The sequence below is a fragment of the Bubalus bubalis genome, chromosome 6, assembly GCF_019923935.1.
Source record: "Bubalus bubalis isolate 160015118507 breed Murrah chromosome 6, NDDB_SH_1, whole genome shotgun sequence".
NCBI classification, from domain to species: domain Eukaryota; kingdom Metazoa; phylum Chordata; class Mammalia; order Artiodactyla; family Bovidae; genus Bubalus; species Bubalus bubalis.
The window spans coordinates 72,904,354-72,930,553 of record NC_059162.1 but is presented as its reverse complement, the minus strand read 5'-3'; the positions used below and the strand labels follow the sequence as shown (position 1 = coordinate 72,930,553).

The 26,200-nt window shown below is 37.1% G+C and overlaps 1 protein-coding gene and 1 long non-coding RNA gene across 6 annotated transcripts in view; one reads left to right on the top strand and one right to left on the bottom strand.

Annotated features, from left to right (window-relative positions):
- The window catches only part of NEGR1 (neuronal growth regulator 1), a 1,028,214-nt gene that overhangs the window by 632,183 nt on the left and 369,831 nt on the right, over positions 1 to 26,200 (bottom strand). The window lies entirely within an intron of this gene.
- LOC112585807 lies at positions 6,201 to 24,405 on the top strand. Its single transcript, XR_003110389.2, has 4 exons — positions 6,201 to 6,312; positions 6,403 to 6,477; positions 21,057 to 21,174; positions 23,204 to 24,405. It is a non-coding gene; the product is annotated as an uncharacterized LOC112585807 (long non-coding RNA).

Here is a 26,200-nt window from a genome sequence, read left to right as displayed (position 1 = left end):
CCATCTCTCTGTCATCCCCTTCACCTCCTGCCCCGAATCCCTCAAAGCATCAGGATCTTTTCCAATAAGTCAACTCTTCGCATGAGGTGGCCAAAGTACTGAAGTTTCAGCTTTAGCATCATTGCTTCCAAAGAAATCCCAGGGCTGATCTCCTTCAGAATGAACTGGTTAGATCTCCTTGCAGTCCAAGGGACTCACAAGAGTCTTCTCCAACACCACAGTTCAAAAGCATAAATTCTGTGGTGCTCAGCTTTCTTGACAGTCCAATTCTCACATCCATACATGACCACTGGAAAAACCATAGCCTTGATTAGATGGACCTTTGTTTGCAAAGTAATGTCTCTGCTTTTGAATATGCTGTCTAGGTTGGTCATAACTTTCCTTCCAAGGAGTAAGCGTCTTTTAATTTCATGGCTGTAGTTACCATCTGCAGTGATTTTGGAGCCCCCCAAAATAAAGCCTGACCCTGTGTCCACTGTTTACCCATCAATTTGCCATGAAGTGATGGGTCCAGATGCCATGATCTTAGTTTTCTGAATGTTGAGCTTTAAGTCAACTTTTTCACTCTCCTCTTTCACTTTCATCAAGAGGCTTTTTAGTTCCTCTTCACTTTCTGCCATAAGGGTGGTGTCATCTGCATATCTGAGGTTATTGATATTTCTCCTGGCAATCTTGATTCCAGCTTGTGTTTCAGCCTAGCATTTCTCATGACGTACTCTGCATATAAGTTAAATAAGCAGGTGACAATTTGACTGTGTGGATATTAATAAATTGTGGAAAATTCTGCAAGAGATGGGAATTACCAGACCACCTGACCTGCCTCTTGAGAAATCTGTATGCAGGTCAGGAAGCAACAGTTAGAACTGAACATGGAACAAAAGACTGGTTCCAAATAGGAAAAGGAGTATGTCAAGGCTGTATGTTGTCACCCTGCTTATTTAAATTACATGCAGAGTACATCATGAGAAACGCTGGGCTGGAGGAAGCACAGGGTGGAATCAAGATTGCTGGGAGAAATATCAATAACCTCAGATATGCAGATGACACCACCCTTATGGCAGAAAGTGAAGAAGAACTAAAGAGCCTCTTGATGAAAATGAAAGAGGAGAGTGAAAAAGTTGACTTAAAGCTCAACATTCACAAAACGAAGATCATGGCATCTGGTCCCATCACTTCATGGCAAATTGATGGGGAAACAGTGGCTGACTTTATTCTTCTGGGCTCCAAAATCATTGCAGATGGTGACTGTAGCCATGAAATTAAAAGACACTTACTTCTTGGAAGGAAAGTTATGACCAACCTAGATAGCATATTCAAAAGCAGAGACATTACTTTGCCAACAAAAGTCTGTCTAGTCAAGGGTATGGTTTTTCCAGTGGTTAAGTATGGATGTGAGAGTTGGACTACAAAGAAAGCTGAGCACCAAAAATTGATGCTTTTGAACTGTAGTGTTGGAGAAGACTCTTGAGAGTCCCTTGGACTGCAAGGAGACCCAATCAATCCACCCTAAGGGAGATATGTCCTGAGTTTTATTGGAAGGACTGATGTTGAAGCTGAAACTCCAATACTTTGGCCACCTGATGCCAAGAGCTGACTTACTTGTAAAGACCCTGATTCTGGGAAAGACTGAAGACAGGAGGAGAAGGGGACGACAGAGGATGAGATGGTTGGATGCCATCACCAACTAATGGCCATGATTTTGGGTAAACTCCAGGAGTTGATGATGGACAGGGAGGCCTGGGATGCTGCGGTTCATGGGGTTGCAAAGAGTTGGACATGACTGAGCGACGGAACTCAACTGAACTACAATTCATGATTCTTAGCACATCATCAAATATAGATCCTTCTAATTTCATTGTAACACACCTATCTCTTCAAATGACAGCTAGTTAATCTGACAAACTTAATTCAGTTTATGCTTTTTAGCTATTAACTAACACATATCCTTTTTCCAAAGTAGCAACTTTCTTTTAGTATGTGCATGAATCACAAAATTTTCCATACTTTGACAAAAATGTGGAATATGCCTTGGTGTTCCTTCAACCAGACTTGAGCAGAGGATTGCTTATGCCTACCATGCATATTTTAGGTATAGTTTCCTGAAGCTACTGATGGTGGTTGTCTGTGATATTCCTCAAAAGCAGGTTTTAAAATGTCTTACACTTGATTTTCCAAGTGATAAACTTATTACCAAGTCATAAAAAAGAATCAAATGGCCATTTAAAGAGTTAAAGTGTACACAAGATATCACATACTGAGTTTTCAGAGAAACAGAGGAATTGCTTGTAGTATGCTGAAAATCAACCATGCCTCAATTACATCAGCAGGCAAGTCAAAAACTCCTGCAGGTGATGACAGCCATTGCAGATGGTAACGTCCCCCTCTCTGAATTTCTGCTCTGTTGCATAGGAACAGATATTAAAGGAGTTTAAAAGCAACATAGGGTTTGAGGCCATAGAAAAGTGATTGATCATGCCTAAAAGAGAAAAAAATAAACAGCTTTAAAATTCTTTGTAATATTTAACATGCTCACAATGTGAAGGAAGGGTGCAAGTCAATTTTATTGTAATTTTACATTCCATAGGCTAAATATGAGCTCCACCAGCTGGGCTGTTAATACAGGTCAAGGGATAATTAGCTGGATTTGTTTCAGTTTTAGAAAACTTAAATGAGCTCTGAGCATGTTCAAGACCTAGAAAGAAACAAAGATTTCTTCACTGATGTAATAGGTTCTGACAAAAACATGAGAGCAGAGAGTACAGGATTATGACACTAAGATGCACTCATGAAAAAATACTGAGTGGAGAACTGATATTATACTTGCAAAATTCAACTAAATGCCACAACTATAAAATAAATGGATTATGATGGTGGTAAAAGTCCATGCTGGGTATTCCTACTTATAGTAAGCATGTAGGGAAAGAAAATAGAGAAATTCAGCCCAACTATCATCCAAAGGCTCCAATAATTTTTTTCTATGGTATTTCCAGACAATGGTGCATATAAATTTTATGTTACCACAGGCCTTTGTGGGGAAGGAAAAACCTAAGATTGGATTTTTCTTAAGAAATATGATTTGATTTTACTTGAAAATCTTTTTATGAACAAGTTGAATAACTGGAGATCACACTTTATGATAATTTTTAAACATAAATCATTATAAACTATAAAACAATCAGAAAATTAGTCTATTATAATTAAACATATAATAAATTTTAAAAATTCCATATTATTAACAACTCTGGTTAAATTTGGTTAAATTCCAAAAGAAAAAAAAATAAAGTAAAATAGAATAAAATAATATATCTAGGGAATAGAGGCTAGTCATTACTTGTCCTTCATTTAAATGTTTTACTTTAAATGCAAATAATCCACAAGTACCATATCTCTTCATAAAGTGAATGAAGCAAATATATGATGGTAAATTATATTATTTTCTTAATAAACATATGACTGGAGGATATGCAAAGGCTTATGCCAAATGCTTATAGTCAGTGTTCTCTAAATTACTTCATAACTTTGTTTTTTACTTAAAGACTCATGTTCTGAAATGGCAACCCATTTTGTAGTAATGTATGGTGATTAATCACATAGAACACTGGAATATAGCCAGACCATACCTTGCTGTAACTATGGAGAACACCATTGTGGAAGCCAAGCAAATTTCTCAGATTGTCATGTTTTAAACAACTATGCCTTAAAGAATATCACTTTCACTCTCAGCCTGCTATCAAATCACTTCAACTATCTGTTTCTCTAACACCTTCAAAACTTTAACAACTTTCCCTCTAGAAGTTAAATTTGTGTAATTATAAGAAAATGTACAAGTAGTGCTGGGAAGATGAAACAGGAAAATGTTGCTTAACTTTCCATTCCAATCCTTCATTGCAGCAAAAACTGAATCAATTCCTTCAATTGGTGTGAGAAACAATCCTCCAAAGATATACATAATGTTGAATTTAAATGGTAAACAATAAATTCTCAAGTTGATATGAAAAATGAAGGATATGAAAAGTTCCTTGGGATATCAGGTTTGCTGTGGTCAGTGAATGAGTTAAAGCCATAGTACATTTTTTTCATAGATGTGTATTTATTTAAATATTTATTAAGTACCTACTATGACTGATTTTAGACATTGAGGTTACAACAGTGGATAGAATACCAACAGATCTTCTGGAACTGAAAATCAACTCACCAATTCTCAATTTTCATTAGAGGGGGAATAACCCTTAATAAGCTTAACAACACTGTTAGGAAGAGAGATTTACCAAAATTTGCATGGAAAACATTTTACAAAGTATACTGCTAAAAAAGACTGAAAAGTCTAAAAAGTTTTATTTTTTTTTTTTTCAGAAAGGTAGGTTACCCCTCCGTAAATGTGATCTGATATTTTCTAATTGGAAACAATTAGGTTGCATTATGTAAATCTACAGATACTCTCACAATGACAAACTTTTTGGAAGTGGGGTTGGGAGCAAGAGATAAATTGACTAGAGACCCTGTTGTAGGTGGTGATGTTTTTCTCAGGGAAAACTGTTTTCTGAAATACACATATCATGCTGTTTCAAAATGGTGTACTCTACCATAGGGGAAGGTGGCTTCCTGGTAAAATGTTTTGCATGAATTCTACATGTTACCATACTGGGTGAGTGGAGGTCACACATCACACACAATACTACAGGTGGTATATGTACATCATCATGTTCTACCAATTGAAATTCCTCAGTCAAAACTGTCTAATAGATCTTCCCTGCACTTCATATAATGCTTCCTTGCCCTTTCATTAAAAGATTTGGTGAGCTCTGAAGGAAGCATATGGTTGAGTATAGGCTTTGTGTAACTCCAGGATGCAGGCAGGACCAGGACCATGACCAAGCAACAAGCTCAATCACCTTCTTAGTCATGACTGTCCCATCAAGCATATTATTCCTTGTTGCCATACTTTTCTCAATGTATTTCAACACTTACTATCAAAGTGGGGACAAATGGAATAAGATATGTGAGTATTCCGTATGAATTCTTAGAAGATGATTAGGAAGTTCTAGACCCATGAAAAAAGAGCAGGACTAAATGACACTAAGGATACCCTGAAAGTCAGCTGCCTGCTGGAAGCCCATAGGTGTTTCCTTCTTGAGGAGCAGTGCACCAAAAGTCAGAATAAGTCTCTTTGAAACAAGATGAAGATGCTGTTTTGAGTTGCTAGGTAGTTTCCTGCCTCTGCTTTGTCTCATGTATAAAGATATTATGCATTCCATTTTAATTCGCTGCATTCGTTTATTCTTTCAACATACATTAGTGGCAGTCACTCTATTTAGGTACTGAAAATGCAGCTGAGAATATACACTTGTGATATTTGCTTTTACAAACTGATGGACCATTAAAGAAGCAATGATAACAAGGTACCATGGGTTAGGGTAGGTGCAGCTTAGATTACTCTGGGAACCCACAGCTGATTCACGGGGCCTACTTTAGGTTGTTAGAGGGGACAACACAGCAGAAGTGGCAAAGTGAGATAGGAAGAGTAGGCAGAAGAAACATGTTGGCAGGAAGTGCTGTGGGCAGAGGAAACAGTATCAGAGAAAGCTTAGAGGCCAGGGTGGGTAGGATACAGAGAGTATTGGGAAAGGAGAGGAAGACCTGAGCTAAAGAAGGTGGGAAAGGCAAGATGCTGATGGACCCTAAAAATTCCCTTCAGAAATTTGATTTTTATTCTAAAGAGAATAGGAACACATAAAAAAAAGTTGTAAGCAGGGTAATGGCATACTCTGTGTTTTAGAAAAGTTGCTCTGAATTTAAATTCATGTTGATCTATGACCCATGAACCTGGGTATTCGTACATGTAAAAGAGAGAGAACATCTACCCAGATAATTGGAATGGTTACTAAATGAAATATGGTCTAAGTACAGTCTGTGGCAAGAATATATGTATTTAAGGGAACAGACTCTAGAGTATTTCTGCATGTAAACAGAGCCTCCAGCTCCACCATTGTAGCAAGGTGAAGAGCATTTCCCCCAAATTCAATTTCATTGGAAACCTCAGAATGCAACCTTATTTGGAAATAGAATGTTTGCAGATGTAATTAGTTAAGGATCTTGAGATGATTCCTCCTGTACATAGTGGAGGAGTAGTGGGCACCTAAATCTAGTAACTGGTGTCCTTATAAGGAACAGAGAGAACACAGAGAGGCACACGATAACGGCCCTGTGAAGGAGGGGGCGGAGATTGGAGTTAAGCTGCCTCAAGCCAAGGAATGCTTGCAGCTACCAGACCTGGAAGAGCCAAGAATGCATTCTTTCCTAGAAACCTCAGAGGTAGGTTGGAGCTATCCCTACTTAGACTTTGGACTTTCAGCCTCCAGAACTCTGATATTAATAGAATGTTACATTTCTGTTTTTTTCAAGAAACTCAGTCTGTGGTGCTTTGTTATAGCAACCCTAGGAAATGAATACAATTATGCAGTCCTGGTTTGCTCTTGGGTAAGCTATGCAACTTTTTTGTATCTTATTTCCTTCTGTGTACAGTTGAGATACTAATACCAAACTCACAGGGTTGCTATATGAATTATATGAGATTATGCCTGTGAAATATTTAGTGCACAACTTTGTCAGACACAAATAGTTAATGTTAGTACTTTTATCTATTATGAAAATCCTAGGTAGATAATGAAAAGAAAGTGTTAAAAAATATAAAACATTTTGATTATAAATGACATCCAAAATGATAATTGTTTTGTGGTTTTTATTTTCTTTGTTTGTTATCCATGACATACTTTATGGGCTTTAATATAAAAATATTTATTTTATTGTCAAATTACTAAATTTGTCAGTCTTCAATCAAAATATGCTCATGCTAAAGAAAAATTCAAACTCTATTCTTAAAGTTGCCCCAATCATTCATTTTTATCAGAATATTTTCAAATACATTTGTTAACTCCAAGTCTGCTTCCTTCTGTGAATAGAGTTTTCCCCTCTTCATGTAGGAATAGCACTGATCCAATAATCTTAGTGTAAGAAAGTACTCACATTTCAGTATAATTCTCTTGAGATTATTTTAAGGAAAAAGAGTAAATGACAGAAATGAACTATCCACTGCAGAACAATTTATCATGGAGTGTTGCATATCGCTGAGAAAGATTCAGTGTAGTAATCACTTGGAATAGTGATAAAGCATAATTGTATGCTAGTCATAAATTAGAGGTGAATGGCAGTTTCAGCTAATGAGTGCCAAATAGCAGTGCAGACACTGTAGTGATTAGAGAAGATGTGGTTATGAATGCATTTATTACTAGTTGTTACAAAGCTTTTCAAGTTATAAATGGCAGGTATATAAATAGACACCTAGATATTATGTCAGACTACTGTATCTATAAAGTAAGATATAGACATATAAGTGAGACAAATGTAAAACAGAAGAAACTAAAAAATAAGTCCTCTGCTATATACACATTATATCATATTAAATTAATTTTATATCACTTTAGGAAAATTTGAGCATACCTAACTTCAACTATATTTTGTTTCTTTCCTTTTACAATTTATATTTTATTTGTGCTGCTTTTCTGATGTGTATAAAGGGTAACTCTACATTGGCTGGTGGTATTTGTCTCTCTAGAGAAGATTTCAAAATCTTGCAAAACAGCTACAATTTTATTTTCTGCTCCATAAATACTATATATTCAACGAGTCCCTATTTATTATAGGATGCTATGAAATTTCCATTTATTTTGATATAGTAGAAATCAAAGTTAATTTAGGAGGTAGAACTAAATACAGATTATTTCAGTAATAATATTTCTTCCCAAGTTGACTCTTCTTCACTTTAAGATACACTGTACATTTTATTATTGCCTTTGGTTGGAAAACAGAAATATAGAAAACACATTTTTAAATTGTAGAATTAATAGCAATGTTTAAGGTTTCCCTCTCCTAAGTCTCATCTTAAGAGTTATGATAAGATCCATTTGCAGAAATGAGTGAAGAGATGAATACATATAGAATGGTATAGGAAAGAGTACCATTTAAAAATAAAAATTATGCAATTTTCCCTCAAATTATAATAAAATGAGAACATGCACAAAGTTAAGATTTTAACTATTCTTAAAATCATTTTTGCCTGATTTTTTGCTATAGTCCTTACATTGTTTTTTATAAACTGCCTTAATATTAGATTTCTCTGAGTAGGTTTGGTTATCATTTGGACAAAAATAAATAGGCATGTGACAAAGTGAAAATTTGGGTTTACTGGGAAAGCTTTTATTTCTGAGAATTATCTTTAATTATTTTCAAGAAATCAATTGTTGGCACAAAAGCTATCACATCTTAACGATTTTTTCCCAAATGCATTTTTGCAATTCTTACTTTTAATTAAAACAAAAATTAAAGTGTATTTTGGTGAATCCAATATTTCCCTGCACAAAAAAAAAAAGAAAAAGAAAAAAATATTCATAGCAGTACTTCAGGTCTCCAGTTCTACATGGAAGAGGCTTGTAAGTCACCACTCCACTGAAACAATGAGTAACAAGCTGAACAGATTGAGAAATCAGTAATTCTTCCAAGATTGGAATAAAGGTGAGGACACAGATGAAACTGTTGCCCCTAAGATTAAAGAGACAGATGAGAGAATACTAGGAGTCACAGCTGATATTTGCAAGTGGAAATGACTGCTATGGTTTGAAAACATCAACTATAACTGATAATTTTCTAGAGGCTTGGTGCAGAAAATTAAAAATTTCATGAGTACCCAGTAATAGAGAGCCACCCATGCTTTTGTGAGCTGTATCTTCAGGAGCCTAGCCAGAGTATCATAATAATATTGGGGAGAGAAAAAAAAAAAGACTACTGTGATTTTAATAGGAAGAGCAGAAAGGGAACCATTTTCAAATACACTAGAGCACTCTGTTCTTCCTAAGACATTATGCCCTTGGGAGAAATTGTTTAACCAGACTCTAACTTCTTGGGATCTTATTAAACCTTGTGGAAGGAAAACACTAAACTCTGCTAGCCTAAGCTTTCTCAAAAGAAAAGGGAAATAATTCCAGCCACTCTATATCCTTCTATGTGGAAGGGAATAAATATCCAACTTCAAACTATTCCAGATATTCTGTCCCACATAATTGGAGAGGTAGAGGTGGAGAAGGGGAACATGGAGAAGCACTGGTGAAGTTCAAAGTCCAGAGTCAAAGGTTCCCTAAAAGACCAAGACTTAATTTTTGGACTATAGGACACTCTCGTTTTCCCTTCCCCCCACACACCTGCCTTATCATCACATTCAGTTCAGTTCAGTTCAGTTCAGTTGCTCAGTCATGTCCAACTCTTTGTGACCCCATGAATTGCAGCACGCCAGGCCTCTGTCCTTCTCCAACTCCCAGAGTTCACTGAGACTCACATCCATCGAGTTAGTGATGACATCCAGCCATCTCATCCTCTGTCGTCCCCTTTTCCTCCTGCCCTCAATCCCTCCCAGCATCAGAGTCTTTTCCAATGAGTCAACTCTTCGCATGAGGTGGCCAAAGTACTGGAGTTTCAGCTTTAGCATCATTCCTTCCAGAGAACACCCAGGACTGATCTCCTTTAGGATGGACTGGTTGGATCTCCTTGCAGTCCAAGGGACTCGCAAGAGTCTTCTCCAACACCGCAGTTCAAAAGCATCAATTCTTCGGTGCTCAGCTTTCTTCACAGTCCAACTCTCACATTCATACATGACTACTGGAAAAACCATAGCCTTGACTAGATGGACCTTTGTTGAAAAAGTAATGTCTCTGTTTTTGAATATGCTATCTAGGTTGGTCATAACTTTCCTTCCAAGGAGTCAGTGTCTTCTAATTTCATAGCTGCAATCACTATCTGCAGTGATTTTGGAGCCCCCCCAAAAAAATAAAGTCTGACACTGTTTCCACTGTTTCCCCATGTTTTCCCATGAAGTGATGGGACCAGATGCCATGATCTTCATTTTCTGAATGTTGAGCTTTAAGCCAACTTTTTTACTCTCCTCTTTCACTTTCATCAAGACGCTTTTTAGTTCCTCTTCACTTTCTGCCATAAAGGTGGTGTCATCTGCATATCTGAGGTTATTAATATTTCTCCCGGCAATCTTGATTCCAGTTTGTGCTTCTTCCAGCCCAGCGTTTCTCATGATGTACTCTGCATATAAGTTAAATAAGCAGGGTGACAATATACAGCCTTGACATACTCCTTTTCCTATTTGGAACCAGTCTTCTGTTCCATGTCCAGTTCCAGGTCTTCCTGACCTGCATATAGGTTTCTCAAGAGGCAGGTCAGGTGGTCTGGTATTCCCATCTGTTTCAGAATTTTCCACAGTTTATTGTGATCCACACAGTCAAAGGCTTTGGCATAGTCAATAAATCAGAAATCGATGTTTTTCTGGAACTTTCTTTACTAAAAGCCAATTTAGAGCACTCCTGCTGACCCAGTACATCATGTCAGGGTATCAAGAGAAAATTATAAGAAATAATAAGACAAAAAAAAACACAAATACACAATTTGAAGAGACAAAACAATATTCAGACTCATGTACAGCAGGAATACTGGCATTATCAGACAAGGAATTTAAAACAATGATTAATATGCTGAGGACTTTAATGCATAAAATAGACAACATACAGTAATAGATGTGCACCATTAATGGAGATATGAAAATTCTAAGAAAGAACCAAATGGAAATGGCAGAAAAAAAAAATGTGACAGAAATAAAGAATGCCTTGATGGGTTCATGAGTAGATTAGCAGACTGGAATGGTGAAAGAAAGAATATCTGGGCTTGAAGATATTTCAATAGATACCCCATAAACTGAAAAGCAAAAGGAACAAAAACTGATAAAACCTGAACAGAATATCCAAGTAACTGTGGGACCAATACAAAGGTTTCCCCAAACTAATGTAAGACACTAAACCCTGTGGTTTTGTGTCACATAGCTAGGAAGTTCAGAGAACACCAGGCAAGGTAATGCCAAAAAAGGACATCTTAGCATATCACTTTAAAACTACAGAAAATCAAAGATGAAGGAAAAATTCTGTAAGAAGTCTGTGGGTGGAGGAAGGAGAGGAAGAGGTAACTTTAACATGAAGGAAATTATCAGGGATAAAGAGAGGAATCATATAATGATAAAAGGGTCAATTCTTCAAGAACACAATATAATTCTTAATGTCCATGGACTGAGGAGCCTGGTAGGCTGCAGTCCATAGGGTCGCTGAGGGGCAGACACGACTGAGTGACTTCACTTTCACTTCTCACTTTCATGCATTGGAGAAGGAAATGGCAACCCACTCCAGTGTTCTTGCCTGGAGAATCCCAGGGATGGGGCAGCCTGGTGGGCTGCCGTCTATGAGGTCGCACAGAGTCGGACACGACTGAAGTGACTTAGCAGTATGAGCCTAATAACAGAGTGACAAACAACACAAAGCAAAAACTGATAGAACTTCAAGAGGAAATAGATGGCCCCACGACTATAGTTGGAGACGTTGACACCCTCTTTCAGAAACTGAAAGATCTAGAAGGTAGAAAATCATTAAGGATGCAGCTGAAATCAACAGTACCATAAATCAATTGGATATAATTAATAATTGGATATAATTAATAGCTATAGACTACTTCCTGAGCAAAAGCAGAATACACATTCTTCACAAGCTTACATGGAACAGTTACTAAGATATACCACATTCTAGACCATAAAGTACACCTTATCACATTTAAAACAATAGGAACCATACAGAAAAACAATGGCATTAAACTAGAAATTAATAACAGAAAGATAATTTGAAAGTCCCCAATATGAAGAGATTAAAAAAAAAAACTTTTAAGTAACATATGAGTCAAGGAAAGAAAAGTTTAAAAATATTTTGAACTAAACAAAAATTAAAATACAACTTATCAAAAATATGTGAGATGCAGTAGAAGCAGTGTGCCTAAAGAAAATTTAGAATACTGAGTGCATATATTGGGAAAAAAGAGCTATCTAAAATCAGTAATCTATATTTTCACCTTTGTTGTTGTTGTTTAGTCTCTAAGCCGTGTCCAACTCGTCCACCTTAGGAAACTAGAAAAAGATCAAATCAAACCCAAAGAAAGCAGAAGAAATGAAATAATACAAATTGGAGCAAAAATAACTGAAAGTCAAAACAGGGAATTGATAGGAAAGTCAATAAAACTAAAACATGGTTCTTTTAAAAGACCATGGAAATTCATAAGTATTTATCCAAGCTAACTAAGAAAAAGAGAAAGAAAACAAGCTACTAATATCAGAAATAAAAGAAGTCCATCACTAAAGAGCCCAAGAACATTAACAGAACAATGAAGAAATTCTACAAAAAATTCTTTGCTCACAAATTTCATACTGTAGATATCAAATTGACCAATTGCTCAAAAGACACAATCTACAAAAATGTAAAAAGGAAGAAACAGACAAATCCTGTATATATCTGTATCTGAATGGACATGTATCTATTAAAAAAATGAATCAATAATTAACATTTCCCAAAAATTAAAGTATCAGGCTCAGATGGGTTCAATGATGAATTCTAATAAACCTTTAAGGGATAAATTATAGCATTTCTTTACAATCTAAGAAGATAGAAGTAAAAACAGTATTTCCTAACTTATCTATGAGTTATCCTAGTACCAGCATTACACTAATGCTGAAACCAGACAAAGACACTGAAAGAAAAGAGAGCCCCCATGGGGTGGCAAAAAGTCAGACACAACTGAGCAATGTTCACTTTTGCTTTTCAACAGTATCTCTCATGAATATAGAAGCAAAAGCCTCAACAAAATATTAGCAGATTGAATCCAACGATGCATAAAAATAATTAAACTATGACCAAGTAGGATTTATCCCAGGTATGACAGGCTAGTTTCACAATCAACCATAAATTAATATAATCCAGCACATCAAGAAGTTAAAAAAGAAAAGCCATATGATCTTATCAATAGATGTAGAAAAGATATCTGACAAAATCCCACATACATTCATTATAAAAACTCTTAGTAAAATAGTAATAGAGGAGAACTTCCTCAACGAAAATATAACTACAAAACTCCCTCCAGATACCATCATATTAAATGTAAGAAACACAAAGTTTTCCCCTAGAATCAGAAACAAGACATGGCTGTCCCCTCTAACCACTGCTCTTTCAACATTGTACTAAATGTCCTAACTAACGCAATAAGACAAGAAAATACAAGATATATAGCTTGGGAAAGAAAAAATAAAGTTGCCTTTGTTTGCAGATGACAGGTCATTTAAGTAGAAAACCCAAAAGAATTGATAAAGGGACTCCTAAAACTAATAAATGACTTTAGAACTTATTGCTGCTGCTGCTGCTAAGTTGCTTCAGTCGTGTCCGACTCTGTGGGACCCCATAGACGGCAGCCCACCAGGCTCCCCTGTCCCTGGGATTCTCCAGGCAAGAACACTGGAGTGGGTTGCCATTTCCTTCTCCAATGCATGAAAGTGAAAAGTGAAAGTGAAGTCGCTCAGTCGTGTCCGACCCTCAGCAACCCCATGGACTGCAGCCTGCCAGGCTCCTCTGTCCATGGGATTTTCCAGGCAAGAGTACTGGAGTGGGTTGCCATTGCCTTCTCCTTAGAACTTACCAAAGCTACAATAATCAAGAAACTATGGTATTGATAAAAGAATAGAAAAATAATATATCAAATAAATTTTTCACAAAAATACATACATATAGTTAGTTAAGCTTTGACAAAGGAGCAGAACAATACAATGGAAGAAAGATAGTCTGTTGAAAAATCATATTTTATAGACCACTTTCAGTGTTTAGACATAGATCCAGAAACTTCATATTATCTGATTTAATTTTCATCATAATTACATAAGATTGGAACTGGAACCAGGCCAGCCACAGGCCTATTTTCAAGTAGATCACTTCTAGGAAAAACCATTAGTCACTCAGTCTTGTCCAAATCTTTGTGACCCTATGGACTGTAGTCTGCTAGGCTCCTCATTCCATGGAATTCTCCAGGCAAGAATACTGGAGTGGGTAGCCATTCCCTTCTCAAAGGGATCTTAACCCAGGGATCAAATCTGGGCCTTCTGAATTGCAGCCCAGATTCTTTACCATCTGAGCCATCAGAGAAGCCCAGGAAAGAATCATATGAAGATATAAGACCAAGAAGTTGCTAAGTACTTACATAGGCCTTAGAACATTACTACGGACCCTAATGGTATTTGTACCATATCTGAAGTCTTTGGATTATTGCCATGTTACCTAGAATACTATATTTTATATCTTTTTCTAATATTAAAATTATTTACCTAATGCCACATACCTATTGAGTGATAAAGTCCATGATTCAAAGCCAGGTCCACCTGACTCTGAAACTGATCTTTTCAGCTCTACTGTTTTTGCTCTACTGGAGCAAAACTCTATTTCTGCTCTACTGTTTCCTAGAGTTATATTGAATACTTCTCATTGGACTGCATATAAAAGGAAACATTTTTAAATAATCAAAACAAAATCTGGCCCCTCAAAGATGTGTTTTGCATCCTAATTCCTGGAATCTGGTAATATCACCTTATTTGAAAAAAAAAAAAAAAAGGTTATTTGCAGACATAGTTAAGTTAGAGACTTTGAGATTGGAGATTCTACTGGATTGTCCAATGAGTGAAGTGAAAGTCACTCAGTCGTGTCTGAATCTTTGCAACCCCACGGTCTATATAGTTCATGGAATTCTCCAGGCCAGAATACTGGAGTGGGTAGCCTTTCTCTTCTCCAAGGGATCTTCCCAACCCAGGGATGGAACCCAGGTCTCTTGCATTGCAGGCGGATTCTTTACCAGCTGAGCTACAAGGGAAACCCTTGGATTGTCCAGTGAGTGAAAGTGCAGTCGCTCAGTCATGTCTGAGTCTTTGCACTGTAGCCTATGGACTGTAGCCTACCAGGCTCCTCTGTCCATGGAATTTTCCAGGCAAGAATACTGGAGTGGGTTGCCATTTCCAAGTAGGCCCTAAATCCACTGAGGAGTATTAGGATAAGAGACACACAGGAGGTCTTTCACAGACAGATGAGGAGGAGACAGAGGCAATGGAGGTAAAGACTGAAGAGATGCTTCCAGAAACCAAGGTATACCTGGAACAACCAAGAGTTAGAAGAAGCAAGGGACAGAATCTCCCCTTGAGCCTTGAGAGGAAGCATAGCCCTCTATTACATTGACTTTGGACTTTTAGTTTCCAGGCTGCAAGAGAATAAATTTGTGTTGTTTTAAGACACTGAGTTTGGAAACGAATACAGATTTTAATTTTAATTCAGACCCCACTGGGATTTTTAATCTATCATGAAAAAAACAGAACAAAGATTTACTTTAAAAATGTTTAAAGAATGTTTGAAAATTATTTGGGAACATAAACTGAATGATTGATGATTATATTTTTCCCTCAGAACTCAAGAAAAAGAACACCAGGAGATGATAAAAAAGAATACCAAATGAATGAAATATGAATGAAGCAATTTGAAATTTTTTTGAAAGTATATGCACAGAACATAAGAATAGGGCATTAAAGACTATAAGGGTGTCCCAAAGAGACTGAATGGACCTAGTATTGATGTTTTGCCTATGGCTTCCTATGCCTGCTACTTTTAACAGGATGATTTCCTTTTTCTCTCCATTCTTCCTCTCCTTTTTTTCCTCTCTTGCTCAACTTTTTTTTTTTTTTTCTGAGCAGGCTTTCATGCTATATTTCCAACTGATTGATTTATTCATGTGCAAAAGAAATTTTACCACAAGAAATTAATGTTTTATAGAATGCAGTCAAGGAAGTAGATTGCTTAGCAAAACCATCATATCTACTCACCTAGAGTTATTTATTTTCTCACTGCAGACACTCACATCACTGCCTCAGTAATCTAGTCTAAAGAATGGCCCATGAACATTAACCACATTGACTTCAAGAAATTCATAACTATTGATTCTGACATGCCAATTTTCTCTATAAAATAGTTCACTATCTCTTTGACATAAAGGAGGCTTGAGATTTTCCTATCTTGATAAGAATTCAGCCAAATTAGTTAGACCCTGATTAATAACATTTATTCTTATCTGAGTAAATAAAATTTAAAATATCATATTTCTACACTTTGAGGATATTATATGAATCTCGACAGTTTTAAAACTGCAATTTAAATTTAGGTTTTATTCCTTTGATCTGTTTATAGATCACAAAATTTAACTATTTTAATAGAAGAATTGTTCAATATAAAAACATTTCACAAATTGATCATGTATAAAATTATAATTAAACATGATGCTTCCTAGTTTTGCCTAGAGCACTAATGATATAACCATTAAAAATTAATGAAAGTAATAGTCATATGTCCAATCAGCTACCAATATTTAAAATTTAAAGGCAAGGTATTTCTAAACTTTATAAAATTAACAATTATTATCATTTTAAAATCAGTTTATCCAATGATGTATTAATTATTTTTACAAATACCTACATCTGAATATATTTAATCAACATCAGAGACTAGCATCTCTTGCTTTTTCCATAAATATGACAGAAAAATACAGGTGATCAATTAAAGGATGTTTATCTTATCATGATGTTCCACCTTGTTTTATTCAAATTCCCACTGAATTAATGGAGTAGCTCGAGAATAACACAAGACTTAGAATGAATGTTTTCCTCTTTATGCCAGTGCTTTCTTCACTAATATACTTAAATGTTCATTTTGGCACTCACAGAAAAGACTTTATGCTAATAGGAGTGTAGTAGAAAACTTAACCTTGGGATTGTCTTCAGTCATAGTTCTCACTTCCAGAAAGATTTATCTCTACTATATGCATGCCAAATCACTTACTGAACAAGAATTACAAATGCCAAAGTGGAGTTCAGACTTCTCCTAAGAATCACATAAAGAAGGAGTCCAAATGCATTTCTATTGCAAAGAAGAATATAGTCAACATAATTTCAGAAGTAGAAAAACAATGTAAATACATTTTCTTAGGTGCATGGGCCTTGATAGTGGCTGTGTTCTTTCTGGTCATGTCTTCTCATTTCTTTTTGCTTTCTTATATTTATTTTTGCATTATTCATAGTCCTCTAAAATTGTGTCTAATATACATAGGCTATTTTAGGATCTTAAAAATAGTGCAACTTAAAAAGGTACAGATAATTAGAATGAGAAGGATGTGATAATGTGGAATAGGAGCAGTATTATGGAATCAACCCGAATCACTACCACTTCTATTAACTGCTATTTTGACCCATTTTTCATGCAAAATTTGGAAATCAGCCACCTTTTTAAAGTTAGCTACACATACAGGAGCTTCTTCATATTCACAATGGAACCAACACAGGAATGATCTAGTATTAGATAAGTTTCCACAATCTTCCATAAAATTTATCCTATTCAGAATAAAATAGGCCTGACTCTAAATCTGAAATATTTTTCACTGTTTTGAACTGAGTCCTAATTGCTGGACCCTCTTCCCTGATGGAGAAGGCAATGGCACCCCACTCCAGTACTCTTGCCTGGAAAATCCCATGGACAGAGGAGCCTGGTAGGCTACAGTCCATGAAGTCGCTAAGAGTTGGACACGACTGAGCGACTTCACTTTCAGTGCATTAGAGAAGGAAATGGCAACCCACTCCAGTTTTCTTGCCTGGAGAATCCCAGGGACAGGGGAGCCTGTTGGGCTTCCGTATATGAGGTCGCACAGAGTCGGACATGACTGAAGCGACTTAGCAGCAGCAGCAGCAGCTTCCCTGATAGCTCAGATAGTAAAGAATCTGCCTGCAATGTGGGAGACCCAGGTTCTATCTCTGGGTTGGGAAGATCCCCTGGAGAAGGGAATGGCAACCCACTCCAGCATTCTTGCCTGGAGAATCCCATAAACAGAGGAGCTTGTGGGCTATGGTTCATCGGACTGCAAAGAGTCAGACACAACTGGGCTACAAACAAACACACATTAGTCTTGTGACTGAAAGTAAGTCCCTTCATTTCTCTTGCTTAGTTTCTTTTCTACAAAACAAAGGCTTCAGTTAGGATAGCTCATCTCCAAGACCCTCTCCAGTTCAAAATTTTTAATTATTAGATTTCTTTTAACATGCAACCAAATTCAACTATTTGAGAAGAAAATATCAATAAGTTAATAACTCAATATATGGAAAGAAAAAGCTACGTATTTCCAGTGTCTCCCAAGTGCTGGGCTTGGCATACAACAGATTCTCAGCAAAAACTTTCTTAAAAAATCAAGTTCCCATTAGTGTACCAGTATTGGGCTCTGTACAGTTAGCAAAAACAAGACTGGGAGCTGACTGGGCTCAGATCATGAACTCCTTATTGTAAAATTCAGACTTAAATTGAAGAAAGTAGGGAAAACCACTAGACACTTCAGGTATGACCTAAATCAATACCTTATGATTATACAGTGAAAGTGACAAATAGATTCAAGGGATTAGATCTTATAGAGTACCTGAAGAACTATGGACAGAGGTTTATGACATTGTACAAGAGGCAATGATCAAGACCATCCCCAAGAAAAAGAAATGCAAAAAAGGCCAAATGGTTGTCTGAGGTGGCCCTACAAATTGCTGAGAAAAGAACAGAAGCTAAAGGCAAAGGAGAAAAGGAAAGATATACCCATTTGAATGCAGAGTTCCAAAGAACAGCAAGGAGAGATGAAAGCCTTCCTAAGTGATAAATACCAAGAAATAGAGGAAAACAATAGAAAAGACTAGAGATATCTTCAAGAAAATTAGAGATACCAAGGGAATATTTTATGCAAACATGCACACACTTTAGGACAGAAACAGTATGGACCTAACAGAAGCAGAAGATATTAAGAAGAGGTGGCAAGAATACACAGAAGAACTACCAAAAAGATCTTAATGACCTGGAAAATCATGATGGTGTGATCACTCACCTAGAGCCAGACATCCTAGAATGGGAAGTCAAGTGGGCCTTAGGAAGCACCACTACAAAGTTAGTGGAGGTGATGGAATTCCAGTTGAGCTATTTCAAATCCTAAAAGATGATGCTGTTAAAGTATAGCTTACACTCAGTATGTATGGATGTGAGAGTTGGGCTATGAAGAAAGCTGAACGCTGAAGAATTTATGCTTTTGAACTGTGGTGTGGAGAAGACTCTTGAGACTCCCTTGGACTGCAAGGAGATCCAATGAGTCAATCCTAGAGGAAATCAGTCCTGAATATTCATTGGAAGGACTGATGCTGACGCTGAAACTCCAATATATGGCCAAATGATATAAAGAAATGACTCACTGGAAGGCATGAGGAGAAGGGGATGACAGAGGATATGATGCCTGGATGGCACCATCAAATCAATGGACATGAGTTTGAGTAAGCTCCAGGAGTTGGTGATGGATAGGGAAGTCTGAGGTGCTGCAGTCCATGGTGTCACAGAGTTGGACACCAACTGAACTGAACTCAATATCCAGCAAAATTGGAAAACTGAGCAGTGGCCGCAGGACTGGACAAGGTCAGTTTTTATTCCAATCCCAAAGAAAGTCAATGCAGAAGAATGTTCCAACTACTACACAATTGCACTCATCTCACACGCTAGCAAAGTAATGCTCAAGATTCTCCAAGCTAGGCTTCAATAGTATGTGAATCGAGAACTTCCAGATGTTCAAGCTGGATTCAGAAAAAGCAGAGAAACCAGAGATCAAATTGGCAACATCCCTTGGATCATCAAACAAGCAACAGAATTCCAGAAAAACATCTACTTCTGCTCTATTGACTATGCCAAAGCCTTTGACCATGTGCGTCATAACAAACTATGGAATTCTTAGAGATGGGAATACCAGACCACCTTACCTGCCTCCTGAGAATTATGTATGCAGGTCAAGCAGCAGCAGTTAAAACCAGACTGGCAACAATGGACTGATTCCAAATTGGGAAAGGAGTACATCAAGGCTGTATACTGTCGCCCTGCTGGATGAAGCACAAGCTGGAATCAAGTTTGCAGGGAGAAATATCAATAATCTCAGATATGGAGATGACACCACCCTTATGGCAGAACGTAAAGAGGAACTAAATAGCCTCTTGATGAAAGTGAGAGAGGAGAGTGAAAAATTTGGCTTAAAACTCAGCATTCGAAAAATGAAGACCATGGCATCTGGTCCCATCACTTCATAGCAAATAGATGGGGAAACAATGGAAACAGTGAAAGACTTTGTTTTCTTGGACTCCGAAATCACTGCAGATGGTAATTGCAGCCATGAATATAAAAGATGCTTGCTCCTTGGAAGAAAAGCTATGACCAACCTAGACAGCATATTAAAGAGCAGAGACATTATTTTGCCAACAAAGGACTGTCTAGTCAAAGCTATGGTTTTTCCAATGGTCATGTATAGATGTGAGAGCTGAACCATAAAGAAAGCTGAAAGCCAAAGAATTGATGCTTTTGAATTGTAGTGTTGGAGAAGTGTCAGGAAGCATTTAACAGGAGGCTTCCTGTGTGCTGTTTTGGATCTGTCAGGAATTCTCTGTTCCTTATTAATTCCTGAATATTCAGAAATTAAGAGGAGGGGCAAGCCTGTTCCGGGGGCTGAGGAATCCAGGTATTTCCTTCGTTAGTTTTTCTATATGGTGATAAGTACCCTCTTCCTTTTTATGAACCATATGGTAAAAGTGATTATTTACAACCCTCTCTCTTTCATATGGATGACCTCATGTTTCCTTGTAGTTTTGTTTTATCTCTGCTAAAAATAGCTATCTTGTAAGACAGTATAAATACCTATACAATGTTGAATAAAACACCTCTGCTCCATCAGAGCTTTGCTCCCCGTGTCTTGCTTTCTCTCTCTCTCTCTCTCTCTCTCTCTCTCTCTCCCTCTCTCTCTTTTTCAGGCTGATCCCCTGGAGCACAGAGGTGCTCTAGGTTCACTTTCCTGCCTGGGCTTCTAAGACCCTCTCGAGAAGGCGCTCTGTGTTTTCACCTGGAGAGGGCGCCTGAGGCTTTTGTGAACAGAGCAAGCCCCGTGCCAGGGGCTTTATTGGCTTTCTTTGTAAACCACGGAATATCAGCCTCTTTCTTTCTCCTTTACTTTCTTATCAGTCGACTCCGGACCACCAGGTTCTGGTCCATTAAAGGACCTCAACAAGTGGAGCCCGAACAGGGACTTGGTACACGTAGGCAGATTCAGACGGAGTGACCCCAGGGCCTATTGAGGCCGGTAAGTACTTAGACATGGGTAAAATAGCTGGAAAGCCCCATCACTTTTCTACTTTACTTCATCACTTATTTAAAGTTCAGGGACTTAATGCAACGTATGCTGGTTTTTTTAGCTAGATTACAAAATGCTATTTCCCATACTGTAACTGGAGAAGAAGCCAAAAGGCAACTAGAGAAATTACTTGCTTATGAAAATGCAAATCAGGAATGTCAAAAAGCTATAGCTCCAATTCTTGAGACAGGGACTATTATTGATTATTTGAAGGCTTGTCGCACTCTAGGATTAGAAACACAAAAGACGCAAATGCTAGCTGAAACAACAGTTGCTGCCTTAAGAAAGGGAAATGAAAGATGCTTTACATGTGGAAATAAGAACCATTTAAAAAGGGACTGCCCTAAGAAAGCTAAAATAAAATAAAAAAGGAAAAAATGTAAAAAACCTCCAAAAATCTGCCCTCGCTGCAATAGAGAAATGCATTGGGCCAAAGATTGTAAGTCTAAATTTGAAATTGAAGGAAAACCTATTCCAGGAAACTCCAAGCAGGGGACCCCCCAGGTCCCCTTCAACAAAAACCTGGGGCAAATTCCATCTTTTCCCTCAAACCCTCTACATCCGGCAGTGCTGCCATCGATATACCAACTTTGTTTTTAGATAATATGAAGTTAATGAGCTCTATTTAAATTCAAATTCACATGAACTGAAAAATATTAAATATAATGTTTATTTAAATACAAATATAATTTAAATATAATTGTTTGCTAATCTAATTATGACATGTCTTAAGTCATCAACATTATATAATACTTTTAGTATGCCTAGGTTTAAGGTAAACTAAATTTGTCAACAAAAAGGTAACTCTCTCTCTCTCTCTCTCTCTATATATATATACACACATATATAAATAAGATAAAAACTTTTAGATAAACTCTATTAAAATAATTATATTTTTAATAGAATAATCTATTATTATAATCTAAAGTAATCTCAGGATTGGGATAACTTAAATTTCTAAAGTTGTACTAAACTAAATAATAAAAGTTTATTAAATAGGTAGGTCATTTCCAAATAAAATACGATTTTAAAACATTAGTTACTAAGCATTATCTTCCTCTTACAAAAAGTTTTTCTTACAGAAAAACTAAAGATATTTTAAACTATTAATAAATATATTATATAATGTAAATATATTTATATATAAATATAAATTTATATACAATAAATATATATTATAATATGATATAATAAATATATTCACCAATCTATAAAATGCTAATATACAAGACACTTTATAGTTGCTAAGGAAAAGTAAGATATATGCTTTTAATAAAATGATATCAGATATGACAAACTCAGATATACATTCCACATTTTTCCTGGGGGCCACTGCTCACTTAACAAACAATACAATTATTAAAATAACTTGGAAGAATGACGAGCCTATTTTGACAGAACAGTGGCCCCTCACGAAAGAGAAATTACAGGCGGCTAAGGAACTTATAGACACACAACTAGAATTACAACATATTGAGGAATCTTGTTCTCCTTGGAACTCTCTTAATTTTGTTATAAAAAAGAAATCTAACAAATGGCATCTCCTAACATGTGGAAATAACACAAGGTATTAAGCCTTGTGGTTTACAACCAAATGCTTTTATTTGGGCCACACCTCTTCACTCTTCGTGGTGAGGCTACACAAAACGTTATGACTCACTTATTAGCTTGTTTTACAGTAATGGGGACTCCTAGTTCTATAAAAACAGACAATGGCCCTGCCTATATTTCCAGACACTTTAAACAATTTTTACAATCTTTTTCTATTAAACATATTACAAGTATTCCTTATAATTCACAGACACAAGACATAGTCAAACACATCACACACTAAAGTTACAAATAAAAAAATTTAAAAAGTGGGAATACACAAGGTACACTACTGTCTTCCTTATCTAAATCAGACTTTACTAGATTCCAACATATGATATTTTCTAAACCTGTAACTATTGTTAATACAGCTTTATTTGTTTTAAAGTTTTTAACCTCTTTGGAAGATTCGATCCAAGGGGGACCCCAGCATTCAAAATGGAGATGAAACAACAAGAACCCCAGGAAGAAGAAATTCCAATATGGGCTATGTCCGCTCTAAAGATCTCCAGAAAGCACTGTCCTCGGCAACATCAACCTTATGATCTCCCCACTTGGAGACAAATAAAATCCCTTACTAATTGAGCTGAAAATTTGGTCTTTCAACAGGGAATGCCTCGGAGTCCTGGATACATTTTCCTGGCAATGCCAAGCAGGAGTGCGTCGCCTCCCCCTGCTCGAGCCCTGACTTACCCAACCCCCCTCTATGGCAGGTCATAGAATGGACAGAAAAAAGACTGATCATATCAACCAATGACTCCACCCATATACCCCCTCCCTGGAATGTGAAAGGGCCCTCACACCCTGGGTGGGGAGGGGGGAAACTAATTAACATTTCTTTAGGCTATGAAGTCCTTCCCTTGTGCATAGGCCCAGAAAAATTGTGCATAAACGTCAGCGGACAAACTTGGGCTTTTGCCCTGCATCCCAAAAAGGATTCTCAGATGTTGCTTAGACTATTTACTGCCTTTTCTTTGTCTGTGAACCATGTTTATACTACTGAGACTTTAGGAAAAGAGTTAGGGAAAGAACATTATGCCAAGGGTTTACTTATAAGAACTTCACTTATGTTCCTGTTCGTTGGGACAAATGTCAAACCAAGTCAAGAAAATCAATGTTTGTGGCTAATCGTACAACTGTTGATTGGAGACCCCATGGTATGTGGTTATCTGATTGCTCAGATGATATTAACAACACTGTGTGTGATATGGAAGGTCACTGACACTAGGATGGAACATCACTATGACAAAGGATTTCTTGGGTAGCTTGACGGTGGATTAGCCCCACCTCATCCTAGGATGTCCTCGATAAACAGAGTGGGCCTGAACAATGGGACATTTGGAAACTGGCTGCGAGCTCCAGAGCACCAAAGAACTTAAAACTTGGACTGGACATTTCATAGAGACCAGTCGTGGTCATAGTAACTATTTCTTTCGCTATAATCAGTCATATTTTATATAGGCCTGTGTCCTTTATATTTTATAGGCTTGTGTCCCACTTCCTTTTGTTATAGCCATAGAAAATTTACAATTTAATAGGACTTTTATGTTCTGTAACTTGTATTAATTACAAACTATATACTTGTCTTAACTCCTCTATTCCTAAACTACTCAATTTTGTGTTACTTCTGTTCAATTCAATCATAGTGCCTACAACTGGGAACAAATCAAATTTCATTTACAAAATATACATGATAATGTCTCTCTGAATGTACAATTACTACCAAAATAATCTTTAAAACTTTTTCTAAATGTCTGTCCTCTTCCACTAATTTGGAAACTTTAGCTGAACAAATTATCCAGGCTAGACCCACGAAGATGGTTTCAAAGTGTTACCCACAACATCGGGTCTGAAAGTATAACTTTGGTCATTGTCTTGGTAATTATATTTGTTGTTTAACGTCACCTTTCTATAAGGTTGGTTAATACTAACCAAACTCATTTGGTCAGGACCTTTTTTTTTTTTTTTTACAAATATAATAAAATAGGGGGAATTTTCAGGAAGCATTTAACAGGAGGCTTCTTGTGTGCCGTTTTGGATCTGTCAGGAATTCTCTGTTCCTTATTAATTCCTGAATATTCAGGAATTAAGAGGAGAGGCAATCCACTCCTGGGGGCTGAGGAATCCAGGCATTTCCTTCTTTAGTTTTTCTATACGGTGATAAGTACCCTCTTCCTTTTTATGAACCATATGGTAAAAGTGATTATTTATAACCCTCTTTCATATGGATGACCTCATGTTTCCTTGTAAGTTTTGCTTTTATCTCTGCTAAAAATAGCTATCTTGTAAGACAGCATAAATACTTACACAATGTTGAATAAAACACCTCTGTTCCATCAGAGCTTTGGTCCCTGTGTCTTGCTTTCTCTCTTTCTCTCTCCCTCTCTCTCTTTTTCAGGCTGATCCCCTGGATCAGAGGTCCTCTGGGTTCACTTTCCTGCCCGGGCTTCTAAGATCCTCTTGAGAAGGCGCTCTGTGCCTTAACCCCCTTGAGAGGGCGCCTGAGGCCTTCATCAACAGAGCAAGCCCCATGCTAGGGGCTTCATTGGCTTTCTTCATAAACCAAGGAATATCAGCCTCTTTCTCTCTCCTTTACTTTCTTCTTGGTTGACTCTGGACCACCAGGTCCTGGTCCATTAAGGGACCTCAACAGAGAAGAGTCTTGAGAATCCCTTGGACAGCAAGGAGATCTAGTCAATCCTAAAGGAAATCAGTCCTGAATATTCAATGGAAGGACTGATGCTGAAAGGTCCAATACTTTGGCCACCTGATGAGAACTGACTCATTGGAAAAGACCCTGATGCTGGGAAAGACTGAGGCAGGAAGATAAAAGGACAATGAAGGATGAGACGGTTGGGTGGGGTCACTGACTCAATGGACATGAGTTTGTGCTAGTTCTGATAGTTGGTGATGGACAAGGAAGCCTTGTGAGTTGTAGTCTATGGGTTCGCAAAGATTCGGACATGACTGTTTGACTGAACTGACTGACTGGGCTCTATAATTACATTTATTTTGAAAATGGAACAGTTTAGATATATGACTCATGCTGCCCCTGCTGCTGTTTAGTTACTAAACATTCAGTGACCCTATGGACTGTGGCCTGCCAGCTTCCTCTGTCTGTGGAATTTCCCAGGCAAGATACTAGAGTGGGTTGCCATTTCCTTCTCCATGGGATCTTCCCAACCCAAGGATCTAACCCACATCTCCTGATTGGTAGGCGGATTCTTTACTACTGTGCCACCTGGTAAGCCTATATGACTCATAAGCATAAAACAAAATGAATTAATCTAAAATTCCCAAAGGGAAAGTGCATTTTCTTGTCTTTTGTGTTTTTTTTTCTTCACATTAAGAACTCATATTACTACATCATAACCTTTAAACAGCT